Source organism: Molossus molossus, unplaced genomic scaffold (assembly GCF_014108415.1).
Source record: "Molossus molossus isolate mMolMol1 unplaced genomic scaffold, mMolMol1.p scaffold_m16_p_3, whole genome shotgun sequence".
NCBI lineage: Eukaryota > Metazoa > Chordata > Mammalia > Chiroptera > Molossidae > Molossus > Molossus molossus.
In genome coordinates this window covers 72,682,913-72,701,519 of record NW_023425366.1, presented here as the reverse complement: position 1 = coordinate 72,701,519, position 18,607 = coordinate 72,682,913, and positions in this window count along the sequence as shown.

Below are 18,607 nucleotides of genomic sequence, written 5' to 3'. Positions count from 1 at the left end.
AGATATAAGATAACTCAGAGGTTTGCAGCTATAGTCTTAGCAGGTAATTAAGAATTCATTTCCCTGAAGTGTTTTTGTGCAGAGACTTTTTAGCTACCCATGGCAGCAGGATTTGGGATAAGGGGATTCTGGCTACATGTCTCTCTCTCTCTCTCTCTCTCTCTAAATTCTTACCCAAGGATATTTTTCCATTTGTTTTCAGACTGGGAGGGAGGGAGAGAGAGAGACATCGACGTGAAAGAGACACATTGATTGGTTGCCTGCTGCATGACCCCGACCAGGTCCAGGACCAAACAGAAACCGAGATATATGCCCTTGACTGGAATCGAACCCGAGACTCTTTGATCAGTGAGCCAACACTCTAACCGCTGAGCCAAACCTGCCAGGGCATGTCTCTATTAGAGACACAGCTAATCCAAGGCAGATATATTGTGTTAGCCTTGGCATACTCTTTTTGTGGCTAATATTCACTTTGGTGACAAGTATTCTCAGGCTCTCTTCTTCTTCCCTGTTCATGGAGATTAACTTTTAGATAAGAATCTGATCATTTAGAAATTCTGAGTTTTCCTTGATAAGGACATTTATTTCCTATTCAGAGGATTTTGTTGTAGATCAAGACTTAAAATCCTTGATTATTTTGAAATTTACATATAACACACAAAATAATACATTTTAGGATTATATGCATCTGTAACTATTGCGTAGGAGAAGTTTTGGAAGTGTCTTTTCACTTCACAGAAGGTTCCTTACCCTGGGTAGGGCTGAAGGGTGGAGCACTTGGCTCCTGATGCTCCAGAGCATGAAACACTTTGTTGTTCAGTGCCCAGGGCAGTATCCTGTGTAGGGGAGAATTTGCTGTATGAAGCATGAAGGAAGATGGAGAACCTACCTCCTACCTTCGTCTGGCATCCCATGCTGATTGCAAACAATATTATTGAGTAAAAATCTTTCCACTTACCAGTGACTTTGTAGTGAAAACACCTTGTAACAAGTTGGAAACAAATACTTTACCTTCCTCCCTGTGGTTATTTGGTACCAAAATGCACAGGTGTATTCATATTGTGGAAATTACTTTATAGTTTTAAATATACTGTAGTCTTGTTTTTTGGGTTCACCAGAAAATTCTTGGTCTTTCAGGACACTTAGCCTGTGTTGGAACTTTTTGTTTTCACTGTAAAACAATGTTTTTTCCCCCAGCAACCCTACAGTATTAGTTGTTAAGAATGACTCCATTTGAAATATTGTATGAAAAGTTGCAATTTGTCTAAAATCATGACAGTTTTCTGCCAAAATGCAACGGCATCCTGGCCACAACATCTGTTACTCCTCTCATGGCCAGGATTAATTTCACCAATTTTAGTTTTGGTAACTTTTCTTAAATTTACCCTAGAATTACTTCAAGTTGTGGGTTTCATGATCAATGAAAATGGAATTAATTTTCCTTACATAATGCTCTTTGGAGGAAGATGTTTGTGTGGAAAAGAATATAAAGAACATGACCCAGATATGGAATATTTATTTTTTTATTTTTCCTTTTTTTAATTGGCCACATTCCTTCTCTGCATTGCCTTGACAAGGTTTGGTATGTTGGCTCATTAGCTCTATATCTACTTGCAGAAGCTTGTCAGTCAATTCCTTGTAGTTGTCAGCTCTCAGGCAGGGCTCCCTGCCAGGCACAACAAAGTGCCCCTTTTCCTCAGGGCAGCAGGTCTACGGTACTCGACTGTGGGCATCTGGTAACTGATGGTGGACGGACCGCAAATGCCTGGCATTGTAGAAGTGAGGCTGGCACTTATAGAATCTGGGGATGGGAGAAGAGGGATAGTTTGGGACAAGAAGTACCTCAAGAGAAATTTTTCAAGTGAGACTTGGAGCAAGTTCATTGCTTGATTGATTCACTCATTCATTCAGTCACTGAATAAATATTTCTCATGTGCCTCCTATGTGTTAGCCTCTTGAAAACTCTTATGTATGAACGCTCACCCTTTTGTGGCTTCATTCTGAACTGGGAACCCAGCTTTTCTGTAACACTGTCAGGATTAAAATGTATAACCCATTTCCAAAATACTCATGGATTTAAATCTAGAATTAAACCTGAAGAATTAGCCTTTCGGCGGTGCTTCCACACTTTCTTAGTCTTGTTTTCTTCCTCCAACTAACATATGGACGATTATACATCTCAACTCCACATTCTCATTGCTTACAATAAGCTTGAGATGACTCTGTGTGTGTATCCAGGGGAAGGTGTTTAAAAATTATGATAATGACAGATATGGGAGAAAATTCAAATGATAAAGTTTGTATTTAACACAGTTGAAAAGTCTTGGATATTACTAAGATTACTGCTCTCAGATTTAATTCCAGGTAAGAACTGGATATGTCTTGTAAAAGGTACAGGTGAGGTAATTGGTTTATAAGATCACAGTATTGCAGCATTCAGAGATATGATACGCTGTAGTAAGTTGAAAAGTGCTAAGAAAATTGTTACAGGAAACAAAGTCTTGACACCTGGAATCAGATGATCATACTGGTTTGAAGAATGGATAAATCCGGAAAAGAAGGATTAGATGCTCAGACTGGTTTGGCTCAGCGGTTAGAATGTCGGCCTGCAGACCCAAGTGTCATAGGTTCAATTCCTGTCAAGGACACATACCTGGGTTACAGGTCCAATCCCCAGCCCTGGTCAGGGTTGTGCAGGAGGCAACGAATCCATGTGTCTCTCTCACACCAATGTTTTTCTCTCTCTCTTTCCCTCCCTCCCTTCTACCCTATCTTTAAAAAATTAATGGAAAATATCCTTGGATGAGGATTAACAACAACAACAAAAAAATGTACAGAGCAGATAAGATCTACCTTCAGGCAAACTCTGACCTGTGGTTGTGACCTCTAGATTAGATAAGACCTGGGCACTTTTCATTTCTTATAGTCATCATTTTGTGAGTCTTTCCTGCACTGTGTAAGCCTGGTCTAAGTCTCTTATATTTAATTTTCCTATGACCTGGATTCAGCACCTCATGCCACTCCAGAGTAATTCTGTATTTTTAAATAATTCATTTAACTTCTCATGTAAGTTTTCCCTTATTGTAAAATCTTAAAGTACAGTGACATAAAAAATTAACTTACTGGATTTATTTATTTAGGCATTCATATATAAAAATTTCTTCAAGAAATTTCTTGAAATGGAATTTTGACTTCTTAAATTTAGTATCGTGTCTAGAACTGTAATGTGTAATTTTAACTCATCATTTTTAACATAATCAAGTGATGTTCTCTGAGGCTGTTACATATGGCTGGGTGTCATTTGCCTTTACAGAAAATGGCCTCAAACTACTTCTTGTATATCAACTAAAGATTTTGCATGGGACAGACTGAGAGATCTCAGAGGGAAGAAGGGAGGAAATAGGGAGAGATTAACCAAATAATTTATATGCATATATACATAGCCCATAGGCACAGACAATAGTAAAGTGAAGGCCTGGGGTGGGGTAGGAGCAAGGTGGAAGGGGGCAAAGTTGGTAAAATGTAATACTCTCAACAATAAAACAACAACAACAACAATTTTGAACTTTGTCTTTTAGGCCATTGAAACATTTTAAGCAGAACCATGAGAAAAATCAGATTTACGTTTTAGAAAAGGTCATTAGGGCAGCCATTTAGAGCATGGGCTTTTAAGGAGTGAGATAAGAGAACAGATATTATAAGAAATAAAACATTAATATACTGTGACCAACGTCTACAATCTATACATGTATACACTGTGTGTGTGTGTGTGTGTGTATGTATATATATATATATATTTCAAGAATAACAAGTAAGCCCTGGCTGGTTTGTCTCAGCATTTACAGTGTCAGCCTGTGGACCGGAGAGTCCCAGGTTCGGTTCCTGCTAAGGGCACATAACTTGGTGGCAGTTTGTCCCTGGCCCTGGTTGGGATCGTGTGGGTGGCAACCAGTCGATGTGTCTCTTTCACATTGATGTTTCTCTCTTTCTTCCCCCTTCTTTTCCTCCTGCTCTGTCTGAAGATAAAATGTAAAAATGTCCTGGGGTGAGGAAAAAAAAACAAAACAAAACAAAAAAGGAATAGCAGGTAAAAGAAAAGATGAAAAATCCACTTAGTCTGGCATTATAAAACACCTAAAACCACTTAGTAATAATAGTTATAGTCACTGTATACAGCTTAAGTTACAAAATCAAGTTAGAAACTTTATTTGTTCCAATCTGCTTTCAGGTTTTAAGAAATGGAGAAGTACATATAAGAAGTTAAACAAACTTCCTTAAAGCCCAGAATGAGTCTGGAGAGGCATTAGAATCTTGGACTCTGTTGCAGTAAACTAGGCAAAATATAAAGAGGTTACTAAGGCACTAGAAGTAGAGGTAGAAAGGAGAGAATGGATTTTGGGGTTCAAGAACCACTAAAGAGGTAGAATTAATAGGATTCAGTTTTCAATTGAATGTAAGGGTTGAAGGACAGGAAAATGTCAAGGATACCTCCTGGCTTGGACAACTAGGTATATACTATTGCCCATTAGGAAGAAAATGATAGGAAGAGAAGAAACTGATATTAGGAGGAGATAGAGAAGATGAGATATTAATTCAGGATATGTTGAGTTGGAGGTAACTGTTGGATATTGAAGTAAGGATATCCTAGGAGCAGTAAGATACATAGATATAGAAGAAAGCTGAACTGGAATGTAATTCCAGGAGTCTTTAGCATCTAGTGATGATTGCAGCCATAAATTTGGGTGAGATCACTTCTTTATGAGTATGCATGAGAAAAGCAGAAGGCCAAGGGTGCAATGCTGAGGGACATAGATGATAATCTTGTTCAGGAAGGCCATGTGGTGTAGAGCAGATAGCTCTCTTGGAGCCTAGTTTTTCCCCTACTAGTTTGGGTGAGTTTCTTAACCAGTCAGTCTTGGTTTCTCATCTATTATATGAGAGCAAATAATGTCTACCCTTAGAATGGTTAAAATGGTTATCAAGATAATTAAAAATAATGAAGCGTTCTTATGCCAGTGCCTAGGATATGTAGCCATCATCAGTGTCTTCATCATTTATGTCACTACTAATCAAGACTGTTAGAACTAGGAGACAAGACAGAACAAAAGGCTCCGTCCGAGTGAAGACAAAGATATTCTCTAGAAGAAATTCTTGGGTTTCAATATTGGACTATCCCTTTTGGATATTCAGAAAGCTTTTTTGTTCATTACTATTTTCCAACTGCTTTAGAATAGTTAAAAGGACTGGAAATATATTCTTACAACACTTTCGTCTACATACTTAACATGGATGTCACAAAAACATGATGTCAAATATTGAGCAGAAAAGACAAATAATTTACTACAGACTGTCACAGGACAAGTATTATCTCTATCAAAGATAGGGAATTATTATCTCTATATGGAATAAAAAGGAAGGTATAAGATAGAAATTGTTTAACTTTTTTTCTTGACAAGTTGGGAGATGTCCCTCTTCACCACCAATAGTCCTTTCCTTCTATATTTACCATATCAATAAACAAACACTGATCCATCATTCTCCTGGGCATACAAGCAAAAAACTTAGACTTATCCTAGTATGGGTAGTCAAGAAAAAGAAGCTTCTAAAGAGTTTGAGAACAGCCTCCTGAACAAAATGATGGGATTATTTCTGGTCATGACCCAGGTGAACCTTGTGAATTTACAGCTGAACACATAAACCATGATTCAGTTTTGAGGTACACAACATCCCTCATTCCTACCCTCGTTTTTTATCCAGTCTGAGTCTTTGTGAGCCTATCACATTGTGTCTTGGGAAGAGAAAATCAGGCAAAATTTGCAGTTGCTTCTATCATGTTAAGACAAAGGCTAGTGGATCTACTATTATGTAATTCATTGGAAAGAAAAGCCGTGGTACAAATTACTAGGCTTATCAATCAAAATAAATATATCCACCTGGCAGGTGTGGCTCAGTGGATTAAACATTGTCTCATGGACTGAGAGGTTCGATTTCCAGTCAGGACACATGCCTGAGTTGCGGGCTCAATCTCCAGTAGGGGGCGTGCAGGAGGCAGCCCATCCATGTTTCTCTCGCTCTCTCTCCCATCCTCTCCCTCTAAAAAATCAATAAAAACACATTTAAAAATAAATTAATAAATATATCCAGTTTGAGACAAGAGTTCAGGATGCTTCTCTATAGAAGATACCGGTTTTGTACTGAAGCCTGATAAAATCACCTGACAGCTAGAAGGAAAGCAAAAAAAGTGCACAGCCAGCATGTTCTGGGGATACACGGGCACTTCTTCAGAGAGTAAGCACTGACTTTCATTTGCAAAAAGGAGGAAGGCTTATGAATGTTTTAACACTTTAGTAGTGTGACATGAGTGGTTTAAGTCATGCAAATTTGCTCATTATTAGAGAATACAGAAAAACTTGTTGAAGGTTCAGGGATAAACCACAAAGTTGGTTAGAAAATAAGACCTTCAGGAAGATTAATTGAACTGAGGTTATTCTGCCTGAAGCATAAAAAGCTAGTGAGAAATTTAATAACCATCTGTTTCTATCTTCATTGCTTTTACTGGTTAAAAGAGCAATATATGCTTGTATTTAAAAAATGGAAGTGATTAGAAGTGCATATGCACAGAGTGAAGGATCGCTATCATTCCCCAAGCAACAATATATATATATACTTTTCCCCATGCATATATCAATATATTAATGTGACTTTTAATTTTAACAATAACATTCAAAGTCTTCTCAGATTGGTGAGGGAGGAGAAGAAATGAGAAAAGAAAGGTGTTACAATCACTCCAGAGCTGGAGAAAAAAAGTAAAATATTTTTCGCTATGACCGAAAACAGTTTAGAGTACAATGAAGAAAAAAGGTGTCTCTAAGAATATGGAGAATGGAGATTACTTGCACATTATCTACATTCTCATCCTTCAATGTTGGGTGAAAAGGTAGCGTTCACACCAACCTATAGATCTCAAGTCACATGTTGGTTCCTGTGGCAGATCTTTGGTTGGTTTACCCCATACATATCCCAACCTCCATCTTTATCATTCACCTTCCAGAGGCTAGAAACCCATATACTTATTTTGGCTAGAGGTTACCAGAAAGATGTATTTTAAATTCTGCTGATGAAAGGGTTAAATAAATTTGTACAAACTGCTTTCCCTCTTCTTTCTACCTTAAACATAGCATGATAGGAGACTCTAGTGGCCATCCTGAGAGCATGAGGTAATAAGCTTGACAGAGCCAAAACATAGGAAGGGCCTGGACCCCTGACACCATTTTTGAACAGTAGTAACAATGACAGAACCACATAACTCTAGGTAATTTGCTTGTGGAAAAATAACCCCAATTTGTTTAAACCTCTGTCAATTGGAATTTCTGTTATTGGTAGCTGAAAGCATCCTTAATGGATACAATGTCAAAGCCATTTCTAATATGTGCTTGGACAATACTGGTGGAGAGAAACCCAGTGTCGATATCTTTAGGGATTAGAATCAAGTTTTTTGTAGGCTGAAGAGCAACATATTCAATAAAATCTATAGTTCCAAATTAGAAACCTGTTAGGGTGTGATGGCAATTCTTTTCTTGGATAGCCTGCTATCTTAGGGACATACATCAGAGACAAAATTTTCTTAGCACTAAGTAAGAGCACATATCAGAGATACATGGGCCAGTACTTGCCTAGGGAACCAGATTAGCACTCACTCTGGAATCAGAAAGTGCAAGGCTGGACCTGACAGTCCAAATTACTATTTCTAACAAAAGTAGTTCTAATGAATTTGAAAGGGAGACACTTTTGGCTTTTGTTCACATTATCAATCATTATATCAAAGTAGTTTAAAAATATATACTATGAGATCAAATTACCTGGTTTTTAAAAAAAATTTTTTTTTATATCCTCACCCAAGGACGTTTTTGCATTTATTTTCAGATAGCGCAGGAGGGGGAGGGGGAGAGAGAAAGAGAGAAACATCAATTTGAGAGAGACACATCGACTAGTTGCCACTCTCATGACTCCAACCCGGGCCGGGGACAAACCACAACCGAGGTACGTGCCCTTAGCGAAAACTGAACCTGGGTCTCTCTGGTCTGTGGATTGGCGCTCTAACCACTAAGCAAAACTTCTCAGGGCTCAAATTACCTGGGTTTTTACTCTATCAGGACATGCTGGCAATTTTGGAATATTCAACTGTGGGGAACAGAGAGAGTCTATGCTAAAAGAGTGGCCCAAGAACAGGTGAACCAAACCCTTTGTTCTGTTTCTTCACATGCAAAGTGGGCAGAATAATAATAGTACCTTCTTCACAGGATTTTCACCAGGATTAAATAAAGTGATAGATACAAATTCCTTAGAAATGCATAATTCTTCATAAGTGGTGGTTCTACATATAAGACTGTTGTTTCTTAGCATGGTGCCTGTCACATGAAAAATGCCCAATAATGTAAGGTATTACTATAATTCATTCTCCTCAGATTTTCTGTATAGTATTTTTAGAAGCCATAAATAAAAAATGTAAAGATCATGCCAAAAATATTTTTATTGGAGTGTTCTTTTTGCATTGAGCTCAATTAATACATTTTTTTTTTACTGCTCCTGCCCTCTCTTCATAGATATCTTTGCTCTTTTAAAATATATCTATAAAATAGTTTAAATAGCTTTCTACTTAAAACAATTCAGCCTGAACTAGCTTTAGTATGGCCTCCTTGCCCCAGGGCTTAGCCACAGGTGGTCTGTGGGCAACCAATAAATAGGACAGTTGTATTTATTGTCCAAACTGGGACATTTTTGATAGAGAGAGGGAATGCTAGTAATAAAGAGCCAAGACAACAGAAATAAACCTGGTTGTAGGTGCCTAAATTACTCCCTCCTTTCAGGTACAATTGTTTCAGGGAATCTCCCCGAGCTCTGCCCACCCACACCCTTACAGGTCTTTCTATTAGCTCTCAGGTTTTGAGTGGGTTCAGGGAGTTTCAGAATGGGACCATTTGGGAGGAAATAGAAGCAAAATTTCCTCAAACTACACAATAGGGAATGTCTTTCCTAGAAAAGGGCAAAACAAAACAGCTAAAATTACCTATATTGTAACATTTTTATTTTTAAACTTATAAAAGTTTTTTTTTTTCTTTTTTAGCTCCACATTCTGAGGTCTTCTTGAACCTGCTAATCAATTTGGGTTGCTATAACAAATACCATAAACTTGGTGACTTAGACAACACACATTATTCCTCACAGTTCTGGAGGCTGGGAAGTCCAAGATCAAGGTGCTAGCAGTTTCTGTCTGGGGAGAGCCCTCTTCTTGGTTTGAGAATGGTCATCCTTCTCTCCTTGTATCCTTTCAAGGTAGGGGTGGAGGGGTAGGGGAGACAGAGAGAGAGAGAGACAAGAGAGAGAGAAAGTTCTTTTGTGTATTTTTTTTAAAGACTCCATCCTCATGATTTAATCATCTCCCAAAGGCATCTCACTTCCTAATGCCATTACATTGGGTATTAGGACTTCAACATGTAAGTTGTGTGTGTTGGGGGGGGGGGGGGGGAACACAACCATTCAGTCCATAACACTGACCTTATTTACTTCCTAACTGCACAAACTCCTTGCTCCAGCCAAAATGTTTTATTTATTGTTCTGAAAAGATGCTGCTTGGATTTCTACCTCTAACTTTGTGTATACCTGGTCTCTGCATGCAATATCCTCTCCCATATAAGAAGTTATTCTCATAAACATATATATATATATAGTTTACAGGAATAAATACATCATCACTACTTGTTATTGAAATCATATAATATGGCAACAGAAAGACCCCCACATGACAAAATTAGAATGAATACTTCATCTCCCATATCAAATCAACCCTATCATATAATTTCCTGAGTTTTCTTAGCAATGAAGTTTACAATCTTGTGATCGTAACAGGTGGGTTTTTTCCTCCTTTCTCCTTATAAAGGATTACATTTCTGAAATTCTTGATGTGGTTTTTATGTTGGAATTTATTACTCAGAAGGCAAAAGTAAAGACTAAACTATATGACATTATTATTATTGAAATAATGAGTAGGAACTGAAAAAAAGTATTTTGTGTGACTGTACCCCATTAAAAGTATTCAGTATGATGATATATATTTATATATCTACCAGGTTATCCTTACCCCTTTAACTCTTGTCTTTGGCCTCACATCCATTCATGTAAAACTGGAGCCTGAAGGTTTAAAACTAACTTACAGTGGGCAGTAAAGCTCTCCGGATTTTGTAGCTTCACAGAGTGATGAACATTACATGAAACTATTTAGTCATTTGTTCAATGTGGAAGATGATTTGAAAATGTTAAAAAGGTGTGGCCTGTGTGGCTCAGTGGTTGAGCGTTGACCCATGGACCAAGAGGTCGCCCTTTCGATTTCCGGTCAGGGCACATGCCCAGGTTGTGGGCCCAATCCTCAGTAGGGGGCATGCAGGAGGTGGCCAATTGATGTTCTCTCTCATCGATGTTTCTCTCTCTCTCTCCCTCTTCCTTTCTCTCTCTAAAATCAATAAAGCAAAAAAAGAAAAGGTTTACCTCCTCCTTAATCTCTAGTTACAGGATAAGTTAAACATCTAGAAGAGGGGGTGATGGGGGGAGGGAAGAGATAAACCACAGAACTCATATGCATGTATGCATAACCATTGGACATGGACAACAAAGCTGGGGACGAGGTGGGGAGGAGAGGAGGGTGTCAATGGGGTGAAAAAGGAGAAACATCTGTAACAAAAATAAAATAAAATAAAATAAAATAAAATAAATAAATAAATAAATAAATAAATAAATAAATAAAATAAAAGTGGTTTTGCAGCCCAGTTGGTGTGGCTCAATGGACTGAGCATCATCCTACAGACTGAGAGGTCTCAGTTTGATTCCTGGTCAGGGCACATGCCTGGGTTGCAGGCTTGATCCCCAGCAGGGGGTTGTGCAGGAGGCAAACATTTGATGCCTCTCTCACAGCGATGTTTCTAGTTCTCTCTCTCTTCCTCTCTCTCTCTAAAATATCAATAAAAAACCTGTTTTTTAAAAATTTATAAAAGTGGTTTTACAGACTACATACAGCATTAGCAAAATGCTCAGTGTATAATTTCTTACAGACACCTACCTAATCATTTAGTTACTACTAATTTATTTAGTCAGGATTTTAGGATTAAGCCCTTGTCATTAACTCTGTTCCATTTTAAATTTGCTCAAAATTTTATTATTATCAGGTGTTGAATTTCAGAACATATTTTTTTCTTCATCTATTGAGATGACCCTATGGTTTTTCTTCTTTAATCTACTAATGTGTTAAATTACAATAGTAGATTTTCTAATTCAAGCCTTTTTTTGCATTTGTGGACTAAACCTGATTTAGTCATAAGTATTTTTTTATGTCAGTTGCTAATGTTTTAATATCTATAGTTATATATGAAATTATCCCATTACTTTTGTTTCTGTACTGTCCTTGTTTGGGGTTTTATTACACATGGATTCTTCTCCAGGCCTTGGCACTGGTTTAGCCGAAGTGTTAGCACCTCCTGGCTCTTCCTTGCTGCTGGCCCTGTTTCTCTGACTCCCTCATGGTTTAAAAGGAAAAAAATAGTGGTATTAGTTCCTTGGCTTCCTGTCACCTCTTTTTTTTTTCTTTTGGTATTTCCCTACCTCAACAAATGATTGGTTGAATTTGTAATATGAAAGGGTCAGATACGCTAGAAAAGTTAATTCCCAAGGTCTTTCCAAACATAAGAACTTTATTCTGAAATTATTCAGGAGAAACTCCTTTAAGAATTAAACTAAGATGGTTAGCTTGATGTTTAATTGCAGAATTGATAATTTTTTTCTTCATAAAAAGAAAATGTAATGCTTATTCAAGAGCAGGAATAAAGTGACATTTGTTATTATGAAAGATATCTCTGAGAGTTCAAGAACTAAGATTAAGGAGGTTACAATTATTTTCAAAGTAGAAATAATAGTTATTAAAAATGCATGTCGTGTAGGCAAATGGTTCATAAAAAAATTAAACATTCGCTTTTGCAAAGATGAGAAGACAAGGTTAAGATGAAGGCTTGATCCAACTTCCAAGTACTGAGAGACATCCCTTTATCATTTTTTAAAGAAAGTTGGTGATACTTTTTATGGGCACTAGGCACAAACAGTTTAAAAAGTAGGTGTGAGAGCCAGGTGTTACAAGATGAGTGCGTGATGGTTGAGTTATGAGTGTCAGCTACCGCTCTCCATGTCTCAATTAAACACCTCCCTAAACCTGTTGGCAGATCTGAGCCACTTCATCAACAGGCTCTTCCTCTGGTGAATAATCCCAGCAAATGGCACCCTGCTTATCCTCAAGAGGTGTGAGAGAGGTCTGAGAGGGCCCCCATGCTGTGTGCTCCCCATTTGAGGAATGGCATGTGAGGATCAGCTACGGAAATGGAAATGAGCAGGTTTGGAGTATGCTGGGTCAAGAGCATGCAATACATACACAAAACACTTTCTTAGATAAGAATGAAACATGCTGCAAATGTGTAGAACAGGAAGCAGGGTGAACTTTTGCTACAGTGATCAACAAAACATATTACTAGGTATTTTTGACAGGAGAATATTAAACTGCGCAGACCCCTAAACACTTAGCCAGTTGATATCAGTTTATGACACTGATGGTAATTTCAGTGGAGTGACATGATAAATTAGGCAGACCAGCAATTCATTTCTCTTGGGCCACAACAAAGCCCTACATGGTTATAATTTTCTCTTTACATTTACCACGACCCAGGGTTTAACAGCACTTTTATTCTCAAATTTTTTAAGTATCAACCATCCAAACGTTAACACTCTGATAATAGAAAGAAAATAGTTCTTAAGGTTATGAAATTTCATCTGCTGAATATAAGATAAGTAGATACTGAATACTGCTATGGTCTATAAAGCACAGATATTATGGATAGCATTTTTACTGTAGCTGTATTCAAGGAAAATATAGTTTCCATTATAACCATCCAATTTAATATTAATATTTGACAGTAGATTGAATGTTATATAATGTAGTCTATATGTTCTCATTAATTATTCATTTTTAGAAAGCATATCTGTCTTCCCAATAAACCATAAGCTCCTGGTGGGTAGGAAAAAGATTGTATTCTATTCATCACAGGGTCTAGCAATAAACTGACGCTCAATAAATGTTAATTAAGTGAATGAAGTATTACCAGATCCCTTTTTAAATAAATGAACATGAATACTTACTACATGTTGGGCTGTAAAAACCTTATTTCATCTATTACTAATGGTTACTATAAATATGGGTAATTTATTTTTTCTAATTTAGGGAGAGAAGAAAAGGAGGTCTGGAGGAGCAAGTAATGTGTTTAATGTCATAGCTAGCGAAAATTGCAGTCAGGATTTGAACCCAGGTCTTCCTAACTTCATAGTTAGAGCTGACATTTTCAGTTAAAATAAACACTTAATAAAAAAATATTTTGAGAAAGTGTTTGTGTTTTATTAATAATTAAAAAAGACTTCTTAATACTACTTTTTGTACAAATGCAAAACCAAATGCAAAGGACAAATGGTTCTTGGGAGCTTGGTGTTTTTATTTTATTTTTTATATTTTCAATTTTTACTAATTTATTTTTGTTACAGATGTTTCTGCTTCTTCCCCCATTGATACCCTCCTCCCAATCCTGCCCCCTCCCCCTCAGCATTGTTGTATATGTCCATTGGTTACACATACGTGCATATAAGTTCTGTGGTTTATCTCTTCCCTTTCCCTGACCCCCCTCTTCTGAAATTTGTCAGTCTGTACCATACATCTATATCTCTGGATCTATTGTGTTCTGTAGCTTGTATTTTCATTATACTCCACAAATAAGTAAGATCATGTGGCTTATTTCACTTAGCATAATACTCTCCAGGTCCCTCCATGTTGTCGCAGAGGATAGGAGATCTTTCTTACAGCTGCACAGTATTTCACTGATGGACACTTGGGCAGTTCCAGATCTTAGCAATTGTAAATAGTGCTACTATGAACATAGAGGTACATATATTTTTTCTGATTGGTGTTTCAGGATTCTTAAGATATATTTCTAGAAATGGGATCACTGGGTCAAATGGCAGATCAATTTTTAATTTTTTGAGGAAACACCATATTCTCTTCCATAGTGGCTGCACTAGTCTGCATTCCCACCAGCAACGTACTAGGGTCCCCTTTTCTCCACTCCCTCGTCAGCACCTATTGTTTGATGATTTGTCGATGGCAGCCATTTTGGCAGGTGTGAGGTGATGCCTCATAGTCATTTTAATTTGCATCTCCTTGATGATTAGTGATGTTGAGTATTTTTTCATATGTCTCTTGGCCATTTGTATGTCCTATTTGGAGAGCTGTCTATTTAGGACCTCTGCCCATTTTTTAATTGGATTCTTTGTCTTCCTTTTGTTGAGTTTTATGAATGCTCTATGTATTTTGGAAATCAGTCCTTTATCTGATGTATTGTTGGAAATTATGGGGAGCTTGTGCTTTTAATATCCTATGGCCTTTACATATTGAACATATTTAGTTACTTAGTTGAAGTTATTGTTCTGTACAAAACTGGTTTGGGCAGAAGAACCTGCTGATTTAAATTATGAGCCTAGAAGGATGGACTGAGTCAGAGCTCCCCTGACCTCAAAACAGTCTGGCATCGCTAGACTGCTGGATGAGTCATCTAGAGGGGGAAAACTACCCACTGTATTGTATTAACGGGAAATTTTTAATTCTGGTTTTAACTGAGGATTACAAGGGAAAAATGAGAATTCTTCAGCTTTGAATTCCTGTGTGATGTAGGCTTCCAAGCTTTAGAGAGTTCTTCCAGGCAGACAAAGATGGCAAGGCTTAGTCAAAGTGGGTATAAATACTGCCTTTGTTTGGTTTTCCTCCAAAGCATACTGTGAGACGAGGATTCCAGTGCAAGCGGTTCATTCAGGGTCATCCCAGTAAATAGCAGAGAAGTGGGCAAGTTAGACAAGAAAGAAAATGAAACTAATAAAGAGTTTATTATCAAGCAAATGATTACTGTGGTTAAACTGGGCTTGTGTCCTAGGAAACTTGGGAATTCAGGGAGGCCCTGAGGGACAAGGAAGTTGGGGTGTTCTATTCACCAATCTCTCTTATGTCATTGGTTGATGGCTACATCTGAGATCAATAACTGGCACTTCCAGTTTTCCTGGAGTGGACCAAGCTTTCTTTTATAACCAGAGAGTCACAAGTATTTTCAGTTAGCAGCGTTGGGTGTAGAGAAGTGAATGCTGAGGGAATATGGTATCACATATATCAGCATCAGCTACAGGTATTGAGGTAACAGTCTACAGGTTTCCCTTTTGCCTCCTTGTTTATACTGGCCCTACTTCCTAGAAGGTCTTTCCTTTTCATCTGTACAAACCTCTATGCTCTGCAAATTCAAGCCTTTGCACAAATGCCATCTCCTCCAGAAAGTCTTTCCTGATATGTTCAGGTAAGAATCATTTTTACTACCTTGTCTCATCACTGTTTGCATAATCAGTATCAGCGTATTAGTCTTATCCCTGCTATTTGACTCTATCCTTTACATGCCTTGTTCATGACAGATGTTCAAAATATGTTGATTTTTTTAATGATAAAAGGAAGTCAATATATCTCTTCAACCATAACACCAAATTAGTAATGTTAAACATCTTTGTACTATTTATACATGGACATTGTATGGTTTTTAAGAAGTACAAATTAGATAAAAATAATTTCTTATGCCATGCAGCATATCTATAAATGTTGTTGCTGACAAGTTAACCAGGAATGTGTGAAAAGTCATTGCAAACTCTAACAGTTGGAGCATATCTCAAGGCCTATAAATACCTAAAGAGGACTGTTGAAGACTGAAGAATGGTTTTAATAGTACACAGTGTTCCATGTAGATTATATAAACACATGGTTTTAAGACTACAAAATTACAATCTTGTTTTCTTTCCCTACCCACTGGATCTTGGTTAATTCTTTATTTTCAAACCACTTGAAAAGAAAAAAATGAAAATATATAACATAAATAAGTTTTAATATTTTTAATCCCATGTGTTTTTTAGTAGAAACATTTTCTTCCTTTGAATCATCATGGGTGATATTTATTCTGATGATGAACATGTTTTCAACATAATTAGTAACCTATAATTTCAGAGTGGAGAAGCAATATTGGATTTCACATATTGAAATAGTTTGGTTTTCTATCTCTTTAAAATTTATTTGAAATGTAGACATTCTCATTGATTTCCGTCTCCACAGTCTATATTCCAAGAACACTGCATATTTTGGATCCAAATAATGTTTTTTTTTCTTTTAAAAAACTTTGGAAGGCAAATAAAGTGAAATTTTTGGGCATACCTCTAAAGTGTAAAAAATAGGGTCAACAAACTGAATAAATAGTCCTTACACACTTGAGATCTTTTGCAGACTTAGAATTCTTATGTGTTAGGGAAATCTTTTATATGGGGTACCTGCTTAAGGGAAAAAAAAATTTGTTTTTCTATAATCTTCTATACCCCCTGTTCCTTCTTCAAATAAGATTTAAAAACAAAATCTTGATTAAATAATCAATTATAAAATGAACACAATAAAGGAAATCTCTGTATCTTAAATGAAATTAATTCTTGGCATAAAGGACACCCCTGAAAGGAACCAATTTTAGTCAGTGTCTCAAGATGAGCCAGTTCAAGAGTTATATTACAGTTTAGCAGACAAGAAACAAGAAAATGGCCTGTCTTGGAAAAAGAAATGTGTGTGTTTAAAGACAGATTGGGAAACCGGGCTATCACGATGTGCATTTAACTCTACCTCAGCAGTCATTTCTCTTGCCCTTCCCACTCCAGTGGAAGGGGGCAGAGTAGGAGCACCACTTCCGGGGACCTCCATGTTTCTCTCCTCTTTGGCACACATTGATTGACAGCCCCTCACATCTCGTTTCCCCCCGTTTGGTTTATATGCACAAGATGAGTGTTTATTGGGCTACATGAGTGGACATGTTTGTTTGGTAGAACTGATGAGCCTTGACCCCATAAAAACTGTTTTGGAATGATACAAACACAATCGCTTTCAAATCCAGTAATTTTACAACTAATTAAAAGACTCTTCAGAGAAAAAATAATGCATTTTATTGAACAAAAAATTCAGTGATTCATATGAAAGCATGTTCCTCTTTTGTTGTTGTTTTCATTTCTATGTTAGGAGAATGGCCCACCAGCCAAGGATACATTTTATCTGCAAAGGAAATTTTATAGACTGATACTCTAGAGCGTTTTTATTACATAGTTTGGATATCTTTCCTTTCCCTAGTGTAGCATTTTGATAATTAGTTGCTTGCTTTCTGAAATTTAGATTCTAAATCACTCTTTAAATCCAGCTAGGAGAAAATTTAAGTTAAAATAATAAACATGGCATCTCACATACACTAATTAAATTGTCTTGTAAAAGACAACTTGTATATGTATCTGTTTAATATGTTTCATCAAAACTGTTGCAGTGGTATGTAATTTTAATGTAAAATAGTCCTCTTTGCAAGGAATTGAGCCTGCTGCTAGATTTTTAAATTTTCAGTGTCTGTTGTCATAGCAACCAGAATTGACTCTGGTACCCACTGTGTTCAACATAAATTAATTTAAAGACATAGCATTTGAAACAGTTTAGTCAATTTTAAGTTTGTGTCTGGCCAGGCATCAGATTTCAATGCTGTTTTATATTTAAAATGTTATTAAAATGTGTTCCTTTTATGCTAATTAGACTTATTTATAGGATTCAGTACCTTAAATGTGATTTAAGAAATATATTGGAAAACTAGTTCCTGAATTGTTTGTGAGATGTAAGCTTCTAATAATGTAAAAACTATATAATTTTTTAAAACACTGGAATATTACTACTTGTCCTACCCAAATACCCTGGCTTTATCCGAATGTATAGGCTTGATGTTACCTAAATAAATCTTCATTTTGCATGCTTTCATCCAAAATCCCTCAGGTCCTATACTCTGATAATCTTCTGAGGAGAAGCAAGCTGGCTATGTTCTGCCACTTTTTATGCTTAATCAGTCCCTATTACCTTGAGGAAACATGGATTTTCTCATTAAATGATTCTAATCAGCATATATATATATATATATATATATATATATATATAGGCTCTGGGGCATTTGGTTTTCCAGATAGACAGTTAAGAGATCAAAGAAAAAGTAATATATGTAGCTATTTTGGTGAAGTTCAAACTTGTCATAGGCAATTTTGACAGCTATACCGACTGCATTTGTTCAGTGGATATTTTATTTTTTCATACTGTTATTATAAAAACAAACATGGAGGTAGACTACACATTGTGATAAATGTCAAAGCTTAAGGAAGAGAGAAGCTGTGCTGTTTTTCACAATAATATGATATTAATTTATTATAGATTTAAAATATTTACTAATAGTTCTAATTTATCCAGTAGAGGGTGTTACAACTCATTTCTGAGGAACAACTTTTTCATAGTGCTATTTAGCTTCATGTCATGCTGTTCTGATCAGAGAAAATATTTTGGCTACCATGTAAAAATTAAAACACACACTTAAAGATTTTTTTTCTTTTTCTTTCAGAGAAA